This window comes from Salvelinus sp. IW2-2015, unplaced genomic scaffold (assembly GCF_002910315.2).
Source record: "Salvelinus sp. IW2-2015 unplaced genomic scaffold, ASM291031v2 Un_scaffold2377, whole genome shotgun sequence".
NCBI classification, from domain to species: Eukaryota; Metazoa; Chordata; class Actinopteri; order Salmoniformes; family Salmonidae; genus Salvelinus; species Salvelinus sp. IW2-2015.
The window spans coordinates 14187-39616 of record NW_019943701.1 but is presented as its reverse complement, the minus strand read 5'-3'; the positions used below and the strand labels follow the sequence as shown (position 1 = coordinate 39616).

The window sequence follows — 25430 nt, the reverse complement described above, 5'->3', positions numbered from 1 at the left end:
CGCGGCTAACTCATAAACCGATATGCAAAATCTGTAAATTCATTTAGTTCGTTCTTTGTAACATCGTCTAAATTTAGCCAATAGGAAAAGGAGGATGAAATATAATTATTAGTTAATATTAAACCGTAGTGAGAGATACAGAATTTACATGCATAATATCCACATTGGCATCTCTTTGGAGGCTAATTTTGTTGTCGTATCTCTATCACTCTCTGCCTGTGGATGGTCATTAACTTCTTTGATCGCAACGCATTAATTACAATTAAAATGATTTTTCGTGTCATAATAAAGTGTCTCGCCACTGACGAGGTGATACTGTATCCTGATGTCTAATAGTAGTGGTTAATGTTCTCCAAAATATTTCATGGCGCGGGGGAATGTTTTCCCAATATAAATCTTATTTGCAAGAACACTGTAACATATCAATAACTCCTTTAGTAGTGCAGTTATATATTACTTTATCTCATAGTCCTACGTTATTAAAGATGCCATCCTTGTTTCACCCTGAAGAGCCGGAACGAGTTTCCCAGTCTCTTCCACCATACTTTCGGTACGGTCGAACATATTTCCTTATGACGGGCCAATGCTGAAGAGCCCAGGCCCCGTCGAGAACATTCCCCCTTATGGAGACCAACGCACTCCCACGAGCATGACCCTCTCCTGAGAATCTCTCTATTCAAGCGTGTTGAAACTCAGGTCCAGCGCTATCTCAGATGAATATGTGCTAAAGCAGATTGAGGAGTATAAACAAACCATGATGCAGGAAGCTGCCTTGTGACGTTTTAAACAGGCCCTAATATGTTTGACATTCAGACGGCTTCAATTGTACAGTACTGATTTTCAAATCAAACATGGTTTAGTATGCCCCTTCGTACATTCAGCTGATATCTCAAAGGCTCGGGTGAGATACAAACCCAGCCCTAAAAGCGCCCACACCAACAGAAAGCCCAGATAGCTTATATACAGACAAGACTATCATTCAAGTCTCTGGACAGGGATTGTTGGAGGTATGACAGTTCCTTTCATTTGGGTGTTATGGAGAGAAGCAACCCGGAAGTGGAGTGGTTAGCGTGGAAAGAGGTACAAAAAAAAGAAACATAACCATGGATAAACACTCACCCTTTAGAGGACAAGAGAACACATCCTAATAAGCCCAACACATAACATAGAACTATCAAGGCTATTTATGAGTGGTAGTATGTTGGCCATCCTTATTTTTTGTTTCTCCTGTGGCCGTTTGTATGCCCTGTTGTGTGTTGGAGATTTATAAATCAAGAACTATTAGTGGCCAAATGGATCATAGTATGATATCGATACAGGTCCAAATCAACCAACAGCATACTGAAATATGTGTCACAACTTAAAATAATAAATCTACATAAGTTATCCATGTGTATGACGGGACAATCTATCTTCGATATGCTTGGTCCATACGCATATCAGACCATTCAGTTCAAGCACTCGATATATAACACGTTCGGAGGGCGCGCCGAAACGAAGTATTCGGAGCTTTTAGACAACACCTTTTAATATCGAGGTTTTTGGGCTTTATTCATAGTACATTTGTACTTCAACACTACGGATTTAAAATGATTACAATGACATCCGGAGTCTTAAATAGCTAGCAATAAGACGTGTTCAGCTTTTGTAATCTCTACCGCTCCTGCCGGGTCTCTGAGAGAGTTGAAAACAGCGAGCGTCGTGGGACAGGGTATTTTTAGTCATCCCTAACGTAATCGGCCTCGCTTGCCCAGAGTGTGCGTAGTGAACCAGTTTTTTTTAGTTTTAGATAATTACCAGCACAATATTTGTTACATGATTCCCATTTTGAGAGGGAGGACCAAAAAGTATGTCGCCAAAATTCACGTTGTATTTTTAAAGTAGTTAAAAAGTTAAGTATTTCAGGTCCCATAGTCATCGACAAATAACATAGAAGTTTGTGACTCTACAAACTGGTGGATGGCATCTTTGCTGTTTACGGTGTTTCAAGATTATTTTGTGTTTGTCCCCAAATAGAAGAATGGTACAATAAATATATCTGTGTTCACTTTAAATGGTAAAGTAAGAATTTTAGAATATGTTTCTAAACACGAATTGAAGTACAGTGCTTTAGCGCTTCATGAGTTCGCGCTGACAAAATGGGGGAAAATAGCTACTGTACAAAAACAGTCAGTAGAACTTTAGTCTAAACTTGAAAAGCTTGGAAGAATTAGTCTCACCTGATATGGAAATTAAAATGTATGTATATTATCACATCCAACAGCGCCCCAAAACAGCAGCCATGGTTCCACAACAAATGTGGTCACTTTCCCAATATACCTTGGGAGCCTCAACGTCGTAATAGTTACGGGCTCAAATGGTTGGTTGAAAAATGCTACCAGGGACACGCCAAGGAATACATTCGTACATTACGCGCATGGCTGTCTGGGAAGACTTGTTCTATCTCACTACGGCATGGTCCTTATGGGAGCTCATAGTGCCTCCCATGCCCAAGGGAGAGAATCGCTTCGAAAAGTTCTAGCACACTTAAGATGTCTCTACCACAGCTCTGCATCTTTAACTGTCCACCAGGACCACTTAAGAGAAGCGAGCGTGATTGGAGATGCTACTCAGGCATTACTCCAACACACTGACGCCTACCCCGTCTCCGCAATAAACTACTGCCCGGCCCGCATGACTCACTAAACAAGAAATGATCTTGGGAGGCTGAAGACCACAGGAGGGGGTCGGCAAGAGACACTGCAGTGAATGACATTTACCTAGATGTGCAATGTGCAAGGCATCGGGAAGAAATAACTCTGCATAGGGTTAGACACGTGGTGATATTTCGCATTCTGGAGAGGGTATCTCAATCCTGACTATTTTACATTTTAAGTCATTTAGCTTATGAGAAAGACCCGACTCCCTATAGTCCCATCCCAAGTTGTCGCATAAAGACTGTCACCCAGTTCCCTCAGGCAGTTCAGCGACACGTAAAGCACAAAATGTTGAGTGTGACTGTACCTCCTGCGACCTTATGAGCATCCGGAGAATCTCCTGATGGAAATGAAACCCATCCGTTTACTCTTATTATTTGAGATGACACGTACTCTTAAAACCCTTTTTTCTCTCAAAGGGGGAGAGTCTCTGACGCGATTAGGTTGGTGACCGGACTCTGCGAGCTGAGGTCTGAGACGGGAGGATTACTTTATCCGGAGGTATTCCCGGTAAAGAGAGTTCTGCGAGGAAGGCCGGGATGGGGGATGTTAACAACCCGGGAGTATATCTCGCGGGAGTAGAGTCCAGCTGTCCGGTAGTGTGCTGCTCCTCGCTGCCGGAACTGCGCCCTGTCACTGCATTCCTCAGTGATTCGTAGTTTGTTCACCCATTTTGTGTGCAGCGATGAAGTAAGAGAAAACCACATTGCGCAAAGAACTCCGCTTGGCCAATGAGCAGGTGGTCATCCCAAGACGACAAGCTAGAGTATGATTCTTCTTGTGTACTTGGCGTGGCCAGCCCTAATACTCCTACCCTGAAGATGGGTCTATGTTCACTTTTGCGCGTACACAGCTCGGGAAAACTTGTACCCATCCCTCAGATTGGGACATCAATGGTGTGCATCTCTAGCTTATGTCGTCTGTAGCCCATCGCGATCCAGATAGTGTAGAATAGGGAAAAACCGCGTTTTTCCCTTTCATCCAACTGCTTAAAGGCTAGTATGCCGCGACCGACATATATTTATGCCATCTCTCTGTTGGTATTCTTGTATTCTGGAGCATGTTGCAAAACCCAGGAGCGCTGAGTAGAATAGTGTCAGTATTCCACCACCTTGTTGTGATCAGGAGCTCTTCTGCTGTGTTATTGACGACTCTGTATTCTAGTGAGGATACATTAGACTAGAATATTCGGTTGTCCTCACTCTCTCGACTGGGTGCCGTTCCCCTCAAAGCTCCGTAGGCAAGGAAATGACAGCACAAACCTATATCCTTTCGAAACAATGTAATTGCGGAGATTAATAGCACCGGGTTATCTGGCACGAAGACGTTAGAGGTTCTGAGCTTCAACTGGAAGCCGAGCTGGTTGATGAGCGGTTTCTTTATGAGCGGAAGTACTTTTTCCAACGTAGGGGGCAATAATTGGCATCTGGCCCGGTGAACGGGATGAGAGACTTGGGAGATGCCGTTCTTGACTGCGCAATCTCTCTATGCGGTCAGGCTTGCTGCAGGATATGCTTTGCGCTGTGAGTGATACTCCCTTCTGTTTTCTGAGGTAATCTCGTGGAAGCCTTCCGATTTCGATCTTCACCTGAGTTCCTTGGAGCTTGAAAAGGAATTGAGTTGTTAGCGAACCTTTAATATGCATCGAGCTATTCGAGGGAGCCACAGGAGCCAACACGGAGTTTAATCTCGCCAAAGTGATAAGCGTCCAGAGTGAGACGGGAAGATGAACACAAAAGATGCCTGGATTTAGGACCTGCGCGCTTCCTGTGTATGCGCATTTAATTAGGTTGTGGGCTTTGTAAGCAGAGTGTCGGTCCGAACTCTGCGAATGTTGTAGAAGCATGAACCCTACAGGAACGGAGGAGTCACCCCCACGCGCTCTGTGTGTATGACAGTAGATAGCGACAGCGTCACTATCGGGCTGGTTTTCTTGATATGCCATCAAAGATCAAACACCGAATGGTTCAGGAGAGTCGTCATTCTCCAGTCCCAGCAAAGAGGACATATATAAGTATGCCCAAAGATGGCTCAGACCGTATGAGTGTTCATCTCAAGCGTTGAGAGATACAATTCCCAGCTTCTTTCCTGAGATAACGGGCCCTCCAGTCCTTCCCCGGGGAGGGGAAGAGAGAACACAGTCTCTCCGTACCTTGCCGATGGAGGCTCTAGAGTTCCATATGATAGCAACTCATTCTCCTTCAGCAAAATTCGGTGGTGATCCTCCCGCGTGCCAACACTGAAAGTGAGAGAGTCTGAACATTCAGACATGAGGGACCAGAGTGATGCCGATTCGCCACCTGTTATCAGAGGGGTGGAACTTGTAACCTTTGCCAAACATTTTTAACGGGGAATGCGAAGTAGTGCATTCCTGTTAGTAGGGTTTATCTAGTTTTGACACTCTTTGAATGAGCCATCTACCTGCCCTAATAGTGTGAAGGATTAACCATCCCGCACCTTGAGGCGTGAGTTATTATTAGCCTATCAAAACCACATGTAAGACACATCCTTTATAGCAATCAAAAAAGTGCAATCAATCTTATTTCTGAGATCAAACTAGCCATTTGAAAGTTCCAGTATTTTTTCTAGCTTTTATCTAAACCATAATTTGTATCTAGTATGCAATTACAAATAGACCTATGTAGTATTTTAACACAACAGAACTAGTTCAAATTATTACACAAATAACGGCGATAAAATAAAGCCAATAAAAAAAAATGACACCCATAAACCTCTACAAACCGAAGGACGAGATCGGTTTCTGATGAGCACGTTCCGGCTTGTTCTCGTCCTTCCTGTGCTTAGCGGCTTGGCCTCAATTTCGGATTCTATGAATTATATTCTCTTTACAATTCTCGTTCCCCGCGCTGTCTCCTCCACTCTTCTTCTATATAACATCGGATCAGTGCCCGTATACGGGATTGATTTGGCAGTCCCCCCAGCTGTGTGCGCGATCTACATAAAGTGTTCGTATATAAGATATAGCGGTTAAAACTCGATGCTCCGTTTTCCCCCCACGTCCATCTGTGCGGGCGGAACTACTGATTACTTTTTCTTCAGGATGGCTTTGAGGGCTATTCTGAGTTTTGCCAGATTGGAGCAGAGACTTCATCTCTGGATCTGGAAGGATTTATGGCCCCAAAAATCGTCAATCAAAAATAGACTGGTAGAGATACTAGATGAGCCAACGTTTGAATAATAATCAATCCCGATCTATTGTCAGTTCTAGACAGAGCAGGTGGCATGACCTTAATCTCAATTAATCAATCTCACTCAAAATTGAAAATTGAGGTTGATGCGTCAGTTTCAGACTTTCAAGCCATAATGCCATATTCTGAAGGCAACATAAAAATCCATGAGTCTATTCTTTTCTAGAGAGCTAATAACACCACCCGTAGGTGGACATCAGTCACTATATGGCCCCACATCCCGAACTACTTTTAAGTGACAAAAATATTATATTTTCTTTGTTACTCTTAATACACCAATACAGACAATTGCGTGAAGATTACCATGATGGGCCAGGCAAGTGTGATATGAAACAATGACAACACCCGTAGAGCCTTTTGAGACTGCCATTACCTAATTATCAATGACCTAGGCTCTCCAGTTTTGAACTTTGTTTTTTATCTCAATAATTCTTTTAAATAAATGTATTATATAGAGTTAATACATACGAAACCTAAAATAATTTCATCTGGTGCTAACAATGCATATAACATCAACACTCTCATGTCTTTAACAACATGAATTTTGGTTTAGGGGTGACTCCAAAAAAGTGATATTTTACAAATTCCATAATACAATGCAGGCATTTCACACAGGCAATAACTCCTTTAGTAGTGCAGGTTATATATTACTTTATCTCATAGGTCCTAGAAGTCTGAGGGCATACTAAGTTCGAACATTTCCTTATGACGCTCCACGAGGAACGTCAATCTCTAAATAATAGAAGTATAACCAAACCACTGATGCAGGAGCTGCTTGACGTTTTAAACAGGCCTATATGTTGACATCACGGTTCAATTGTACAGTGATGACATTAGTGTCAGGGGGAAGAACTCTGCATAGGTTAGACATGTGGCATTGGCTTTGCCACAGTTTGGGAAGTGTCATCGTTAGTGGGATTGATTGAATGAATGAGCCATCTTCCCTATAGTGAATAGAATTAACTAATGAAAAAAAATATGAACTAGCCATTTGGAAACATATTTTCCTTTATCTAAATAGACCTATGTGTTTAACACACGAACTTCAATATCACAAACGGGAAATAAAATGACACCATAACTCTTACACCAAGGACAGCTTTCTGATGTTGGTCGGTCTATTTTTCATTCCCCCCCTGCCCAAATCGGCCTGTCTCCCCCCAGCTGTGTCACGTAGTTTCGTGTCACGTAAACTCGTGTCACGTAGTTTGATGGACGATTATGGGTGAGAGATATGAGCAACGTTGAATAATCAATCCATGGTAAATTATCACTCATCAAATGAAAATGTTGCGTGTGCTTCAGATGGCCATATCAGTCCACTAATACAGGACTAGTAAAGGCCCACTGCACTACTTTTGTGAAAATAATTGTTTTTTATTMATACAAAAAACATTCTAATTTGCCAGGGGGTGATGCAACACCTTCTTTGAATTTTTATTTTATTTAAATAAATGTATTTTATTCATAATACAAAAATCAACTTACATTGCTACATCAAGCATGTCTAGCAAACCAAACACAGGTATTTATATTGTTTGTATGTTTGAGCATTGTTAATACTGGTGATGCAACTCCCTCAACATCCCTACTTCCCGCGGCTATGACATCATGCCGGGATCACTGTGGTCCTTCTCACAGGGAAGAAACGCACACCTTGCACCCTATTTTTAATCGAGATACGATTTAATGATTTGCTATATACACTTGGACGTCAGTGCGCTGACCTACCATTTACTCAGACCAGAGATCCCTCGMTATAGCCACTGAGGACATCCATGAGGAGTTGGAAAGCCAACACATCTTAGACCGCTGCTCCCGAGTGATGCAGCAGTCTAAGGCACTGCATCTCAGTGTTAGATGCATCACTACAGACCCTGGTTCGATCCCGAACTGTATCACAACCGGCCGTGATCGGGAGTCCCATAAGGCCGCGCACAATTGGCCCGCCGTCGTTCGGTTTAGGGGAGGGTTTAACCGGAGTAGGMCGTCATTGTAAAAAAAAAAAAATCTTAACTGACTTGCTTAGTTAAATAAACGATTTCGATGGACTCATGCGAGAGGGCTTTTATATGGATCACTTGCGATGGAGTTTGCCAGGCTATCGCATTGCAGTTTTTTCTGATTGCTTAGGCACCATCTTTGAAACCATAGGCTTTTTTTGCTGAACTCTACACACTAACCACAAAACCTTACACCAAACCAGCAAGACGTCATACATCTTTTGCAAAAGYAAACAATTCTTGCAAAACYCTTCAAACTCTTTAAAAKAAATGTGTTTTTGMATCAATACAGTACACACRAACCATCATTTCAATAAGCACACGAAGCACCAACTACGCACTGATGGTATAAATGAAAAACACTTGTGGCTTTTGCTTTTTCTGTGTGCAGGGYATAGCAGTTTGCAATAACGTTTTGTCATACATGTTGTAAACACACACACACAGGTATCCAAATGTGTAAAGTATGGATGTGTATTCCGAACATAACTATCAATACAAATAAGGAGGAAAATGTTCTCAAAATATTCTAACGGTCCTCAAACAACAAAAGCGCAGTAGAAGAAAACAAAAACATTTGTGCTAGGRAAAAAAAAGAACAGAAAAATATTAGGCTACATCTCGCCTTCTTTGTGGGTCGGGCCATAAGACTTCATCCACATCACATGCCATGTTGTCTTGAGCTAGGCAGCGTGGAAAGTATGGCCTGGAGTGCCGTACCCAGGCCTGGCCTGACCCCTGATCGATGTCTCCACAAGCCTCCTCCAATGCCTGTAGAAGGGCTATGCGTTGGTGCGGCTGGCGATCATACACTTTCCAACGCCATGCAGAGAACAATTCTCCAATAGGATTCAAGAACGGAGAGTATTGAGTGCGGAGAGATTGAGTGCGATGAAAAGTGGGTGGGTGACCTGTGAACCAATTGCGGACCACAGCAGCCCGGTGGAAACTAACATTGTCCCAGATGATAATTTACCTGGGCTACTCTGGCCCCTGGCCATTAGGGATTAGTCTGTTGTGGAGCGTTTCCAGAAATGTGATAATGTGTGCAGTGTTGTATGTGCCTAGGATTGCATGATGGTGAAGGACGCCGTTTTGACTAATAGCCGCACACATTGTTATGTTGCCACCACGTTGTCCCGATACGTTGATGATGGCACTGTGTCCGATTATATTTCTGTCGCGGCCCCTTGTTTTTGCAAGGTTGAAACCTGCCTCATCCACATATATTAGCTCATGATGCACTGCATCTGCTTCTAGCTCCATGACTCTCGGAAAGAGACAAGACAAAACAATGTAGCACAGTGTGAAAAGACAGGGATCAGTCAATATGATGTAGCACCATACACTTCCAGATCCAGTACCAATGATAGGATAGTATAGCTTCCCTGCACATATTCATATCTCAGTTGTTTWACATGGTCTGAGTTTATTTCGAAAGGGACTGCTTCATCCTAATTCTATTGYGTTTCAGTAGRAGACAGTGCAGAGAGACTCACTCTGTTGACGTTTTGGAATATGGTGTTATCTACCATTATGTGGTCCTGCAGGTCTCTGAGTCTGATGCAGTTATTTGCAATGACCACAATGTGGGTCTCCTGCTCTGGGGTGAACAGTCCACCTCTTCCACCAGATACTGGTTTTCTTGCAGTTCTGTAAAAACAATTGAGTGGTTTTAGTGATAGATCCTTCTCATTATGAAAGTTCAGTACATATTACTGTACCAGTAAGATTACAGCACTTACAGTTACTGACCGGTTCTCCTTTCGAAATACCCGGATGATACCTGCAACAGTATAGCGACTCAGATTTGGTTGAACCCGTTGCCCAGGCTCCCCCATGCTCATCCCATGGCTGACAACATGATTTCATCAGTTATTGTGTTCCTGACTCCCCTTCCTCTTCCCCTCCCCCATCCTCTCCTTCACCCCTGTCCTACTTCACCTCTTCCTCYTCCTCCTCCTCTTACTTCTTCACCTCCTCGTCCTCCTCCAGTTCCCACCCCTCTTACTCTCTGTCCAATATTGGCCTCCATTGTTGTCCAAACCAAATGTTTACCTGTGGCCTATTTATAGTGCTCAAGCTCTGATTTGTGTGAACTCATTATCTAAAAGTGTTTTCCCATGTGTCAATGTGGAAAGGCAATTGGCGAAATAGTGTAGCAATGTAGAGACCAATGTTTACAGTTTTGCTAGAAGTGTGTTATTAAATTGCAAACTGAGTGTAAAGCAGTGGGTGGTGTTTACAGTTTTGCAAAACGTGTGTTATAAAATTATAAACTCAGTGTAAAGCAGAGAACGTSCATTCAGTTTGGCACACTTGGTAAATGCATCGGCTACACGTGTTAATGGTTTCAGAGATAGTGCTTCAAGAATCRCTGTTAGTGTTTAAGCATTCAGAAAAAAACTGTAATCACACATTGGARTGTSAAAAGGCTCCAGTCTAAAGCCAAGAGACAGTTGAAGTTTTGGCCACCACATTCTTATGGCAAACAACACCAGATCAAAAACATGCAAAAGAAAGGAGGGGATAAGAAGAGATTGATTCATGCGTAAAGGCGCATACCCCACTGAATGCACBGAGGAGGATAACACTGTGTCCGATCKAGCTTTAACGACTCTTGTTTATATCATGGATATATTTACACAAATACTMATTTCTGCATTTCATGTTTCACATTTGTGATTTGCCAAATGTAATCGACAAACAAAACTGTTCAAATGGATTACATTGTGGTGTTTTTATTCAAAGACAAACGACAGTAACTGTTTCTGGAGTAACATTTGAAAATGCATTGTATTTCTTATTAAAGTATATTCCTTCCTACTTTAGTCCAACATGGCAGGAAATGGTCACTGAGGTCAACAAAAGAACAACATAATAGGGAGTTTTAGTTTTAATGGGTGCAACAGTCAAAGAAAGGCTACAGGGCTTTTGGGAGAGGACACCCAAATACCATCTCGCATATGTTAACCCCCCCCCCCCATTTCATCAACTTTCTTTGCATTACAATTCGAAAAATAAATAAAAAATTCCCCCAGAACATATAGAAGATCAAAWATACAGTTTGGTTGGTTTAGCAGTAGTGTTTTAAACATTGCATTAAGTGTCATAATATTAATCGAACACACTACTTATCCGTTTCTACTTGTCAGATTTGAAWACAGCAAAACAGTGATGGAAAAAATCATACAGGTGTTAGCAATCACAGAGTGTGTGAGGAGAATTTCAGTATGTGGAGTATTAAAATGGTTAGAAATGGTTATGTCGAAACCGAATGATTACCATTATATCAACTGACTGTACAATACTTATCTCTAATAAAACTGTTGACCGTTCTCTTYTTAGAGATCACCAACCTCTCTGAGTAGTACACACTAATACTGACTGAGATGAGATTGTACTTTATTAAYCCTCAAGGGGAAATTAGTTTGGATTGTAATCTCTTCTCAATAGCTGGTAAGGAATCAGCCAGTGACCCCTATAGATAACAGACAGAAACAAAAATAGTATATTCTCGTCAACCAATACAATATCAACTTTCTAGTACAACTTTGAATACAGTCATTCCCATTTGCTGAGGCAGTTGGTATAAACAAACGTTTAGTTGAGTCAATTCAGATTCTGTCTCCAAAATATTTATTGGCTTAATTTATTGGCATAAAATCGAACGGCATGTGGGGGAAATGATCTCAGGAACACACTGGTTACGTTTTCAATCCAAATAAAATAGAATTTTCCTTTAAAAACACAATCTACACTTTTACGTTGTCTACAGTTGACCAGCAACTACAGCAAAATAATAATACAAAATGGTACATAAAAATATATTCACTTATATAATTTGATATAATTGTATTTCTTATTTCAAAAAAGCACTCGCACATCTGAGTTATCTGGTTGCAGGTGCGAGGGAATACGATAACCTCAAAGAAAAGAGAAACCTGCACATTGCTCTTGCTCTTATTAAAGCATAATATTTCAAAACAAGTAATACCAGCAAGAGCAGTGTGCGGGTTTCTCTTTTGTTTGAATATAATGGCATTGCAAATGGCAGTTAGGTTGTAGACGCAAGAGTATGCATGTTGATATGATGTCCATACTGCTGCAAGCCATTCTTCAATTATCTTATAGGGGTCGCCAAATCCACATGAAGGTCCAGCCAACCGTCGCAAAGCATCTGTTTAGCTTCTTCACACATCACACCAGGACAACTGGGCACAGACGTCAATTCAATGTCTATCCACGTTGTTTCAACGTATTTTTATTTTAAATGACGTGGAAACAACGTTGATTCAACCAGTTTGTGACCAGTGGGGTGGCTCGATTCAATCCATATCGCTGAAGTTCAAAGTTATAGTGCAATTTACATTTAATGGCAATGTTCCCACGTTTATGGAGACTGCATTCACGGTAAACTGAATTTGTCGGCTCAATCRGAAATTGCCTTTAAATTTCAAGCATGCTAAATGCAGGTTGGCATTTATTGTCATGAATCTTGCCATGGAGTCAGCTCTGCAGAGTGGTCACTAGCTGGCACAGCCACAAAGTCAAAAAAACCTAACCCTAACCTTAACTCTAACTTTAAACACACTGCTAACCCAAATGCCTAACCCTAACCTTAAATTAAGACCAAAAAGCTACATTTCGTCTTCATGAATTTTTATGAAATAGACAATTTTGGCTTTGCAGCTGGCCCATCTAGCGGAAATCGCTCACTGCTGCCCCCAGGGCAAGACCCATGACAATAAATGTCAACCTTCCGCTATAGCGCTGAATTTCAGCGATACGGATTGAATCGAGCCCCAGAAGTAATGTAAAAGACAACTGAAGTAATGTAAAAGACATCCCATTCTATGTGTTGACATAGATAGAAAGCAGTAGCTCTGGATTTGATTCTGGGTGCCGGTACTGTTTAAATTCAGGTGCAGGGGCTCCACAATACCTTTGAGCTAATATTCTATAAGAGGAACAGGAGCTCAAGCAGCAGAACATTTGAGGTGCCGGTACTCAGCTCCGATGAGCTCCTGCCCAAGTCAAGCACCGGAAAGGAGCAGAAGTTCTGCGTTCTCTAACCAGGTCCCAGTGTTAGAAGAAGACACAGTCAGATACACTGACTTCTGCAAGAGGAGCATGCATGTACATTTGTCCTTGTAACGAAAACAGACAGTGAGGATGTGATGTAAGAGAACTTCCTGGTCCGATGACCTCACAAAAGAGTCTGGACAAGGGTGTTTCTTAAAAAGTATACTTCAGGCCCCAGTCATACTACTAGAAACTTCAGTCAGTTCTCAGAGCACACGTATCAGAGTATGGAGGGCTCTGCGGCGGCCATTTTGTGCTCCTTCTTTAGGAAACACAAAGTCCAAGCTGACCCGACACTGGACTTGACCAACCAACTCCTGATGCTCACGTGCCGTATCYCTAAAAAGAGAGTGAAATGCAATGCAGACACCAGACACTTCTCTCCACACCTGCTTCCTCTTTCTGTCTACTTTTAGAAGAATAGGAACTACTTTTTCCATTGAGTAGTCTAGGATCCCTTCACAACACACAGCAACATTCTCTGATCGTATAGTTGAAATATACATTGCATTTTTTCAATTACCGCCATTCACTACCATTCTATGGATACACGTGTGCGGTGTCCATATTAGGACATCCTCAGTATCACCATTCAGTGTCATTTCATCCTAACCGTGTGGTGTCCATATTAGGACTGCCTCAGTCTCAGCAGTCAGGTATTGTACTTGTTCCACCATCCATCAGTGTTCTCTCAGGTCTATGTGTTCTGATGTATGAGTCTGAATTGTCCCTGTATGTGTTTGTACACTAGTGAAAAATCCAATGTCCCCTCTAGGGATCAATAACGTTTAATTTAATTTCAATTAAGTTTAATTCATCCAATTGGCTAGGCAGTAGGCAGTTGCCATTGTGCTGGTTAGCTGGGATAGCTGGTATACACATTTTAAGGCTGGGCACTCTGCGGTAGACAAAATGGAAGGGTTGCGCGTTTGGGTGGCTGTGTATCTCTGCTTTGATTCGCTGGGGGTGTGTGTCCGGGGCAAGCTGCTGACTGGTTGCCTCAGTGATGAGAAAGAGGGCGTGGTTCTCGGAGTCATGAACTTTGAACTTGTAGGCGCAGAGCGAGCATACTTCTTCGGTGGTGGAGTACGGGTGGACTAGGAGGGTTTTGGCTGTGCAGCCGCTGTTGACTTCTTGTAAGGCGACACGCAGGTAGTTCTGAAGGAGAAGGGATACAAGGAATGTGATACAGGTATCATTGATACAAATATACATGTATGCAAACATGCAAAATATAAAATATACACATGCAAAAATACATCGGAGAAAATGACACAAAGAGAGACAGAGAACATAACACGGATATCAGTTATATGCAGGTGCTCATGCAGATTCAGAACTGAGACACAAATACACAGGAATGTTATTTTTTTTGAAGACACACAGGGAGAAAGATGAAGTAGCTCTAATACAACTCTATAGCCTCTATTATTTGTATGGCGTTTACAGAAAGACACAGCCATTTCAGAGCGAACAGAGAAAACCAAGACAACGTGTCATTAGTGCACAATCACATGCATTAGATTAGTCCTATCTCATCTACCTATCAGCTTCCTTCTCAATATCACTCCCTTCTTGACCATCCCTAACCCGGAARTCAAACACATATTTTTCTTCCAAAATTGTCTTCAGAGTTCCAGATCATTTTTGAATACAGATCCAGATACAGAGGGATAGTCTCCGCATGTCACCACCGGCGCTTCTCATGCAGATTGGTGTTGAGTGAAGTTGCCCCTTGACGCTAATCTTGGGTCAGTTTTGCATTTCCCCCCACTAATGGTTAAGGTTAGGATTGGGGGAAAGAAAGCTGATCCTAGATCTGTACTTAAGGGAAACTTCACACCGGAGCCATGCAGATTCGATCTCCCCCGTCCCGGGGGAGGCGTTTTAGGGGGGCGTTCTTTCAAACTCACTGCCTGGGGGTCAGATGGGGTTCAGGGCGATACCTGGAAGTCGTCCACGGAGGGTGCCGTGCGCTGGGCGGTGCGTCGGCGGTGCCACTGGTGCAGGGTGTCTCTGGCCTCGGAGCTGAGGACCCTGGCTGCCTGTTCTCCTGAAGTTCTTGATGAGAAGCCATGGCCCCGTACGCACTGGTCAGGTAGTAGCCACCTGGAGGGAAGGTTGGGAGAAGGGAGAAGGGGAAAGCAGCAGGGAAGGAGGAGACCCAGGAAGAAAAATATAATACATTCAATATGGGCATGCTGTAGTTTGACTGTGGACGTGTTAATGTGTCAACGAGGCTATACGAGGTGGAAAATGACGTATACGGTTCATATGTTGGTGAAGAATACATTCTGTGTATACGTGAGTATATCGCATTGCACTCCTACAGTGGGTTTGGACTGAGAACAGGGACACTGGACTAAGAGGAAGTGCCCTGGTAAGATAATCATCAGGAAGCCACTAACTAGAGGGACAATACCTTTACCTAAGGGAACCCACCCACACCTATGACATTCCAATTCACCATTGTCTTCCTGTGGAAACAACTTGTTTCCTACCAAGCCTGCCTTCCAGTCCTGGGCTTGACTTGAACCTGTAGTGCCCTCATGACCTGAACCTAAGACATATGCATGGTTATGAACTTGAATTTTTGAAGATAAATTGCGCTGTTTATTGCAGAAAAACCGATGTTAGTAGAGGTGTCCAAAGATTTAGATTTTCATTTATTATAGACCTGTCTAGATTCTAATATTTACTGTGAGTTTAAAGTGAAGGTAGGGCTGCGTTTTTACTCGTGGTTTATCGATACGGACCACACAGAGAACTGACCCAGATTGTGTTGTCCTGACCCAAGTTCCTGAAGTTGGACTTTATGAATTGCGCCAGCATATCTATTGTCATCCAGACACGGCCTCCTGTGCTTGTGTGAAGGTGAAATCCTGTCACCACAAAAACCTTGCAAGACGGCGTTAGTTTCACTGGTCCGCTTTAGCAGCATGACACACACGAGCTTGACTCATTCTGATAGATCATGTTAGAGATAGATCAGTTGGCAGGCGAGACAGACAGGTAGACCTCCCGTCTTCAATGATCAGTTCCAGGGTAAACTGTATACCGTGGCATTGATCCAGTGTCATTATGTGATGGTAGACCTACCCTCTCCATGCAGCAGTGAGGGGTCCAGCAGCTCCATCATGTAGAGGATCTCAGTGTCCAGCTGAGGCATGTCACACTGGGCCAGGACATAGGTCAGCATCGGTAGGAAGTCATCTGCTCCGTACATCCTCCCTGAGAGAGAGAGAGAGATTATTATTATTTTTATGTTAATATTGTACATCTCCAAAGTAAGCTTTGGCAATATGTACATTCTTACGTCATGCCAATAAAGCAAATTGAATTGAAGGGAATTGAGAGAGAGAGAGTGGAGAGAGAGGAGAGAGAGAAGAGAGAGCGAGAGAAAGAGAGAGAGAGAGAGAGAGAGAGAGAGAGAGAGGCATGTCACAATGGGCCAGGACGTAGGCCAGCATGGGCTGGAAGTCATCCTCCCTGTACATCCTGCCTGAGAGAGAGTTACACAGCGGGGAAAGGCAAGGTGGGGTATAGGAAAGGTGTGGTCAGATGAAAACACACACATGAACACACAAACACACACATGAACACACAAACACACTCACGAACACACAAACACACACACTCAGAAGCATGCAGATAAAACAAGGTTGGGGGTCAATAGAATTTCAATATAAAAAAGATGTTTTATCAAACAGAAGAATTAAGAAAAAGTGCTTTTTAGTGTCCTTCCTGAATTTACTGAATTTAAATGGAATTGATCCCAATCTTGTGTAATACACAACCAGGTACACTATAGACAAATATGTGGAACTTATTCACACTCTCTGCACATGCACCCTCCCTCCCAAAACACATCCTCCCCCCAATCCCACCTACCTGAGTTATCCTGCATGATGGTGTAGATGAGTTTACACACTCGGAGCAGCAGCGACACCTTCTTATCCGGGGAGTACATCTTCCTCATGTTGTGGAACTTGTGGCGGATCTTCTCGATGGCCATGGGGTCAGGGGGCACGGCCCCGTCCACACCCAGGTCCTGGGGCCTCCGGGTCTTAGCCAGGGCCAGGTTCTCCCTCAGCTGCTGCCAGCCTCCACTGCTCACCTAGGAGGAGAGGAAGGAGGAGAAGGTTATGAGCGTAGATATTTAGCTATTAGAAGTGACAAAGCCCCAATGCTTAAATGGGAGAGGAGAGAGAGGAAGGTCAAGGTTATGGTTATAGATATAGAATTACTAGACAAACAAGGTTATGAATCATCATCATGGTCATGATCGTCATCTATTAATTATATTTATATGATCATTGTTCCTTCTATTTATTCTATTTCTATCATAGAAATGTAATTACTAGAAGGGGAGAAAACCTCTCAGACCTGTGGTTACGATGACATCAACTTCAGGATTCTCCTCAGTGTAAACACTGCATATAAAATATATCCTGTTAAAAGACATGAGCTCCTTGACTAACGTTCTACTAACTTTCAGAATCAACCATGATTCTAACAGGTGCTGCAATGGAAAACCAAGCTCACCTGGAAGTCGTGCAGGGCCACCTCCACTACGCCCTTCAGCGGCTTCAACACACATTTGTGCATGGCCTTCTCCAGGACATTGTCTAGAGATAAAACACAGACASATTGGGAGTTAGTGACCGCTTCCCCACACTGGCTTGCAAGTGCACCCACTAGCCCATATTGTGTAGTCAACTGAGTTCAATCAATCTAAACTGGATCAAGACACACTGCTGTGTGCAGGGCTTTCTTCTTCTTTCTGGAGTTCAGTCAATGTTTCACACAATTAGGAGAATGTGGTAAAACTCCCCGTTACATAAGAGCCTCGCATTTAAACGTTTTACAGGGATAAATCTCATGCATCTGCAAACGCGTTTCCGCAATAAAACGGTAAACGTGAACGCTGCAACACGTCATGCAGTAAAATAAATAGCATCCATAACCATTAAAAACCTCAACTGACCCAGATGCAGTTTGACCGTGCAATGGCATTTTATTGTGCAATGGAGCGTACGCTGTGAATAGCTACTTCCACTGCCGCGCCCTAGAACATAACCCAGCCATAAACATAGCTGAACTTGCACACTAACAGACATCAAAAGCCTCAAGATCCTCAGGAGAATAAAGGATACGTCCTTGAACACAAACCACACCGTTTGATAAAACAATAGCCTACATCCATCACGTAGGCTGTTCTATTATTTTTCATCTGACCTCAAACTGTATAAAATCAGTGTCAGCGAAGCGGTGCAGCCTGTTTTCAAGCAAATAACTGTTTCTCGTTCATTGCTACTGATTAACTAGCGGTGACAGAGCCCATGAACTGTAGCCGGCAGCTGGGAACTGAACCGTAGTTTTTATCGATTATTTCAACGGGTTATTCTTATGTTATAACCTCATTAACGTGTGTATACATTTGCATTTGTTCACGCCACTTTATCATGCAAAGCCTTCATCCAAATTAATCTAGTGGCTTGTTGTGTGGAAAGCCTGAGAGTAGCAGAAGTCTAGACAGGAGGACTGATTTATGGTGTTTGACATGAGCAATGCTGGGTTTTCCAGGAAAACAGAGCTGGGAGAAAGAGAAAGAGAGAGAGAGAGAGGCACAGAGAGCTTGAGAGAGAGAGAGAGAGCTTGAGAGAAAGAGAGAGAGAGAGGGGAGTACAGAGAGAGGTACGAGAAGCTTGAGAGAGAGAGAGAGAGAGAGAGGAGAGAGAGAGAGAGAGAGAGCAGAGGAGTAACAGAGAGAGAGGGGGAGTGGTACAGAAAGAGAGAGGGTCGTACAGAAGAGAGAAGAGAGAAGAAGAAAAAGAAAGAAAGAAAGAAGAAAGAAGAAAGAGAAAAGAAAGAAAGAAAGAAAAAAAAAAAAGAAGGAGTTTTGCGGAAGTGTAAAGTTAGAAAGACTCCCCACTCCCTAACAGACTACAACAGCACTATATCCTATATGTAAATGGAAAGCCAGTTTAGCAAAGCAATCGTCAAACCAGGTAAAAACTGTTAGCGTTTTACTGTCGGCTACGACTAATAACATAAATATGATTCTGAATACATGGAGAGGTCGGTAGATTATTAACATGGACTCGAGAGCTGGATAAACACACACTGGTTAATAGTTCATACACATGAAGTAAACACACACACACGTCCCTCTACACTTCCTTACTGCTGGTTTCCTGTCTCCTCTCAGGACTGGCCTTGGCTCCTTGGTATGTTGGGCAATGTTTGTTATGTTGCTATACCTCCTCTGTAAGCCTTGGGCTACACTGTAAGCCTTGGGCTACACTGTAAGCCTTGGGCTACACTGTAAGCCTTGGGTTACAATGGGCTACACTCCTTAGAAAAAAGGGTTCCAAAAGGGTTCTTTGTGGAGAGATAGGGTTCTACCAAGAACCAGTTTGATCAGAAGAACCCTTTTTGGAAGACAAGGGTCCTTTGTAAGCCAAAAGGTTCTACCTACAACCTTTAACATCCTAAATAGTTTTTGGAAGAAAGGGTTATTCGATGTTTCTTTGGAAGGCAAGAAGGGTTCTACATAGAACCAGCCGTCCTTCATCACTGTTAGGGAACCTTTATACTGAAGAATGTGTCTAKTTTTTTATGATTTGCTTTTGTTGTATTGTCGTGTATAATAACACATATATTATTGTGTATATGAATATGTGGTTTAATGTGTTTATTGTATTTTGATGTGTATTGTGGTGCTATACAGGGCTCATCTGGAAAAGAGACCTTGGTCTCAGCATTGACTCTGTCAAAATAAAGGTAAAAACAAACACAAAAAATACAATAAATAATAATATACTATTTCCCAGCATGCTCTATTGCAGGGAGATTTTCAGAATAGTTCGTTTTACTGTAATATCTGTGTTTTTGCATGTACAATGATTGGTTGATACATTTTATGCTACACAAAAATAAATAACATACACTTTTCTAAACATCCAATCTGTACCCGATACTGAGATGGTTGTTCCAGTTTAGATGATTTTGGTACTCTCCGTATTCAGTCTTCCCTACCCTAGCAGTCATTCTGAATGCAGGTTGCAGGTGATTAACAATTCCACTTGTTGGATATCGTAACTCTGGCTGAATTCCAATAGGAATTACACATCACTTTGCAAGCCAGCATAATGTGACTTGAAGGCCTTGATGTGGCCTGTAAACCAGGAGATTCCTAACACCACTGTGTTAGGGTATAACTAGGCCCTCAAAGAAAAGCCAAAGACTTCTAGAACTAACCCAAGATAGACCAGAGCCTGTCGTTTCCAATAGGAGCAAATGAATCATAGTGTGCAGAACAAGCAAGGAGGTGGGCAGAGCCAAGCATGAGCTAGTGAGATCCTATTGGCGCGTTCTAGCATTTATTTGCATATTTCCGTTAGGGAACGCCTACTCCGTGAAGTGCGTGTGTGCAATAACGCCATTCGCCTTTGCACTCCTTCTAAACAACAACATATTTTACAACTTTAGCAAATGGTAAAGTCTACAAAATGCAGTCCACTCTGTTTGTTCCAGATTCTAGTTTTGAAAACAGAAAACTGTATGGAGATCAAATGTTTCATCAATGAGAAAATTTGCAGAATGTCGGCCAAAATCGATCTCGCTTTATCTTCTCCCACTGCCGGCCACTGGGCTTCCTCTGATCACCATATTTGGTAGTGAGTGGAAACGCCAACCGGATACTTCACATTTATACATCCGGTGAAATATCTGACTCATTGTTCTATTTGTGGAAAGGCCTTATGATATACACTACCGTTCAAAAGTTTGGGATCAGCCTATACAATGAATCATACCATTACTGTACTCATAGGTCACCTACACTACCATTCAAAAGTTTGGGGTCACTTAGAAATGTCCTTGTTTTTGAAAGAAAAGCMAATTTTTTGTCCWTTAAAATAACATCAATTTGATCAGAAATACAGTGTAGACATTGTTAATGTTGTAAATGTCTATTGAAGCTGGAAACGGCTGATTTATTAAACAAATATCTACATAGGTGTATAGAGGCCCATTATCAGMAACCATCACTCCTGTGTTCCAATGGCACGTTGTGTTAGCTAATCCAAGTTTATAATTTTGAAAGGCTAATTGATCATTAGAAAACCCTTTTGAAATTATGTTAGCACAGCTGAAAACTGTTGTACTGATTAAAGAAGCAATAAAACTGGCCTTCTTTAGACYAGTTGAGTATCTGGAGCATCAGCATTTGTGGGTTCGATTACAGGCTCAAAATGGCCGGAAACAAAGAACTTTCTTCTGAATCTCGTCAGTCTATTCTTGTTCTGARAAATGAAGGCTATTCCATGTGAGAAATTGCCAAGAAACTGAAGATCTGGTACAATGCTGTGTACTACTCTCTTCACAGAACAGCGCAAACTGGCTATAGAATTAGGGTTAGGTTTGGTTTTAGGTTTAGGTTTGGTTTTAGGGTTAGGTTTGGTTTTAGGGTTAGGTTTGGTTTTAGGGTTAGGTTTGGTTTTAGGGTTAGGGGTTTGGGGTTAAGGTTAGGGTTAGGGAAAATAGGATTTTGAATGTGAATACATTTTTTGGTCCCCACTTGGATAGTAAAACCAACCTGTGTGTGTATGTGTATGTGTGTCGGTGGGTGTCTGTGTGTGTTGACAGTCCTCTGGTTCCCTTTATAAACACACACTTGGTTACTCTACCCCCATGCCCACTCTTTACCTCAATTACCAGTAAAACTATACATTTTACCCCCCCCCCCCCTTACCTCAATTACTAGTAAATTGATCCAGTTTGGGCTTTTAAATGACATTACGAGGATCTACACCCATTTCTCCCTAATGCATCTTATACATACAGTCTACACTGATATACTATGTCAACAGTGAGTGTAGGATAGCACAGTCCAAACTTCACTTCTCTATTCCTGAAAGCCTTCCATAGCCTGTGGCTTTTACCATTACGTCAGTCTGTCTGTCTATACAGGAATCCCATTTGTGTTACTAGTCAACTACCACTCCAACAACCACTTCTTCTCTGAACAATGCTTGGCTGTTGTTGTTTACAAAGAACAAGGGAAAAGAGACGAGTGTAAAATTATGGCTACATATTCATGCAAATACTTATTCAGCCGAAACTCAATGAAAACCCTCTTTGACAACATTGGCTAAGTCAGCCTCCATCACAATTTCACTGTCAAACATTAGCACTTGCTTGCTTCAGCTCCGTGTCGTCAAAATGAGGACTACGTATTGTAGCCTCCTCTAACTAGGCCTATTTTCTGTCATTAGTAAGTTCATACCATATTTGGTCCCACATTAAAAGAATCCCTGACATTTAGGGATTTTGGTTGGGAGATAATTGTCATTTTTGCCATTCCAATTGAACCACGAAAGAAGCTTGGCATTTGGCACAACTGTGTGAATTTGTGCCAAGCTGGAGAGGCCAGGAATAGTTGACTGTAGGGAAGGGAGGGTACACTGGCATCTCACTGGCATCTCACTGGCATCTCCGTAACTCAACACTGGTTTCTATAACCAGTCTGTCTTAACATGGACCAATAGGGAGCTCTTCAAATAGCTGGGCTAATTTTCATCATGTATATAGGTTAAGTCTTGACAGTTTATCACTGTAAATATGTTGTAAGTGGATTAGGTCACTGTGAAACTAGTTTTTAGGTGTTACTTCCCTATTCGAGCTGAAGTGGTTGGAAAGAGAGCCAAAATGAGCACATAATTGTGATACGAGAAACACCCACACATTCACACAGACGTTCATGTGAAGTACGTATGTATCTACCCACACAACAGCTTCCTTGTAGTCTGAGTTTCAATGATATGTACAGGAGGCTATAAGGACAACCCCCCCCCTACCCCACACACAATCCACACACACACTCACCTATCTGATCCTCGGGTATGAGTGATTCGATGGGCGGGTCCAGTTCGGAGCTCTGCGTCAGGTAGGCCTTCATCTGGGTCATGAACTGTCTGAGGGTCTGCAGGAGGTCTAAGCCTGACATATGACACCCCTTATTCTCCTGTACAAAACTGATATAATCCTGAACCAGGCATCCAAAGTAGGAACTCTTGTCCCTGGAGAGCTCTGCTATCCTCCTCACGGCTCGCCTTTCTGGGGTCATGAACGTGCTGAAGACTCCAGAAACTTTTCGGAAGCTCAGCGCAACTTTGACCCCGACTCCGACCCCTCTCCGGNGAAACTAGTTTTTAGGTGTTACTTCCCTATTCGAGCTGAAGTGGTTGGAAAGAGAGCCAAAATGAGCACATAATTGTGATACGAGAAACACCCACACATTCACACAGACGTTCATGTGAAGTACGTATGTATCTACCCACACAACAGCTTCCTTGTAGTCTGAGTTTCAATGATATGTACAGGAGGCTATAAGGACAACCCCCCCCCTACCCCACACACAATCCACACACACACTCACCTATCTGATCCTCGGGTATGAGTGATTCGATGGGCGGGTCCAGTTCGGAGCTCTGCGTCAGGTAGGCCTTCATCTGGGTCATGAACTGTCTGAGGGTCTGCAGGAGGTCTAAGCCTGACRTATGACACCCCTTATTCTCCTGTACAAAACTGATATAATCCTGAACCAGGCATCCAAAGTAGGAACTCTTGTCCCTGGAGAGCTCTGCTATCCTCCTCACGGCTCGCCTTTCTGGGGTCATGAACGTGCTGAAGACTCCAGAAACTTTTCGGAAGCTCAGCGCAACTTTGACCCCGACTCCGACCCCTCTCCGGYGGGCTTTGAAGGGAGGACGRAGGMCCTGGTCCAGGTCGTTCTCCAGGCTGACGCCGTAGTCTTCYTCTTCTTCGTCACAGAGGTCTTCGTCSTCGCTGCTGTCCTYRTTGTTGCCAAGGKGATGCCGTAATCTRAGAGGGGGGCTGGCGGGGAGGGAGAGGGGAGGGTGGGAGTAGTCCAGAGAATCTGAGGAAGAGGTGGAGATGGACATGTCGCTCAGCCTCCCCTCTTGTCCCTCTCGCCTGGGGGTCTTACCCGGAGGGCTGGGGGGGCTACCAGCACCATTTCCCACTATGGAGGGAGCGGGTATGGCCGGTGCCTGGCACGGGGGAAGCTTGGCACGGGACAGAGCCTTGGCGATAGTCTCRTCATCAAGAGCGATGTGGCACCGGTGGGCGTCGATGTCAGGTTTTTTGGGGCGTGGGGGAGGAGGGTGTTGAGGGTGATGGTGGGGCACAGGGATGGCGGCGCTGCTCGTCATCTTTTTGGAATGGCTGCTGTGCCTGGCACCCATGGGAGGGCGAGGGGTGGGGCGAAGGTTCTGATTGGATGAAGGCTGCAGTGGTTGCCTGGTGACAACAATGGCTGCGAGAGAGATAGGTATGTTTGGTTATGTGTTTATGAGTATGTGTGTGTCATGTGTATGACAGGTATGTGTGTGTCTGTGGTATGATGTATGTATGTGTCTGTGTATGAGGTTGTATGTCTGTTGTGTATGAAGGTATGTATGTGTCTGTTGATGAGGTATGTATGTGTCTGTGTTGAAGGTATGTGTCTGTTATGAAGGGTATGTATGTCGTTGTGATGAAGGTATGGTATGTGTCTGTGTATGAAGATATGTGTTGTGTATGAAGTAGTATGTGTCTGTGTATGAGGGTATGTATGTGTCTGTGTATGAAGGTATGTATGTGGTCTGTGTATGAAGGTATGTATGTGTCTGTGTATGAAGGGTATGTATGTGTCTGTGGTATGAGGTATGTGTCTCTGTGTATGAGGGTATGTATGTGTCTGTGTATGAAGGTATGTATGTGTCTGTGTATGAAGGTATGTGTTCTGTGTATGAAAGGTCATGAAGAGTGTCTGTCGTGTGTTTGAATGATTTCATGACGTTGAGTGTTATTGGGTCAGGTTGTGGTTAGGCAGCTCTTGGAGGTTTTTCAATGTATACAGTGTGTGGACTCTGTTAATGATTCCTAATCTCTTCTCTCCTGTTAGGATTCTGGCACTCTGCTCTAGGCAGCCTGCGAAGGACAACCTCTCCTCTGCCGTCCCCACAAGCGCCCTGACAGAGACGGTGACAACCAGGGTGCAGAGAGGACACAAGAGAAACAGAGTGTGACTCGCCACACAGCGTTCCTCCAGCTTCTTCCCCCTTCCTCCTCCTCTCGCCTGGAGAGAAGCCAGTCCAACGGGGCTTTTGCTTCGTCAACCCCCTCTTCTCCAGACTCACCGGCGGCTTGAGGAAGACCCTCAATCCTCTTCCCTCTCTTCCCCTACGTCAACCACTCCACCCAGCGGGAACTACGGTGGGACGTCTTCGGCCCCTGTCACGGACCCCAACGTGAAGGAAGTCACGCCCCCTGCGGCCCGCCCCCGCCGTTCCCTCTCCCAGCGCCGCCAAGCTCCCCCTCCCCCACCCCTCTATCCCAAGCCCAAGAGCAGCATGCCCGAAACGCCC

The 25430-nt window shown here is 43.4% G+C and overlaps 1 pseudogene; it reads right to left on the bottom strand.

The window, feature by feature from the left end:
* Window positions 1–13520: 13520 nt before the first annotated feature.
* LOC112073805 (ras and Rab interactor 2-like) lies at window positions 13521–24336 on the bottom strand (annotated as a pseudogene).
* Between the last annotated feature and the right edge of the window lie 1094 nt (window positions 24337–25430).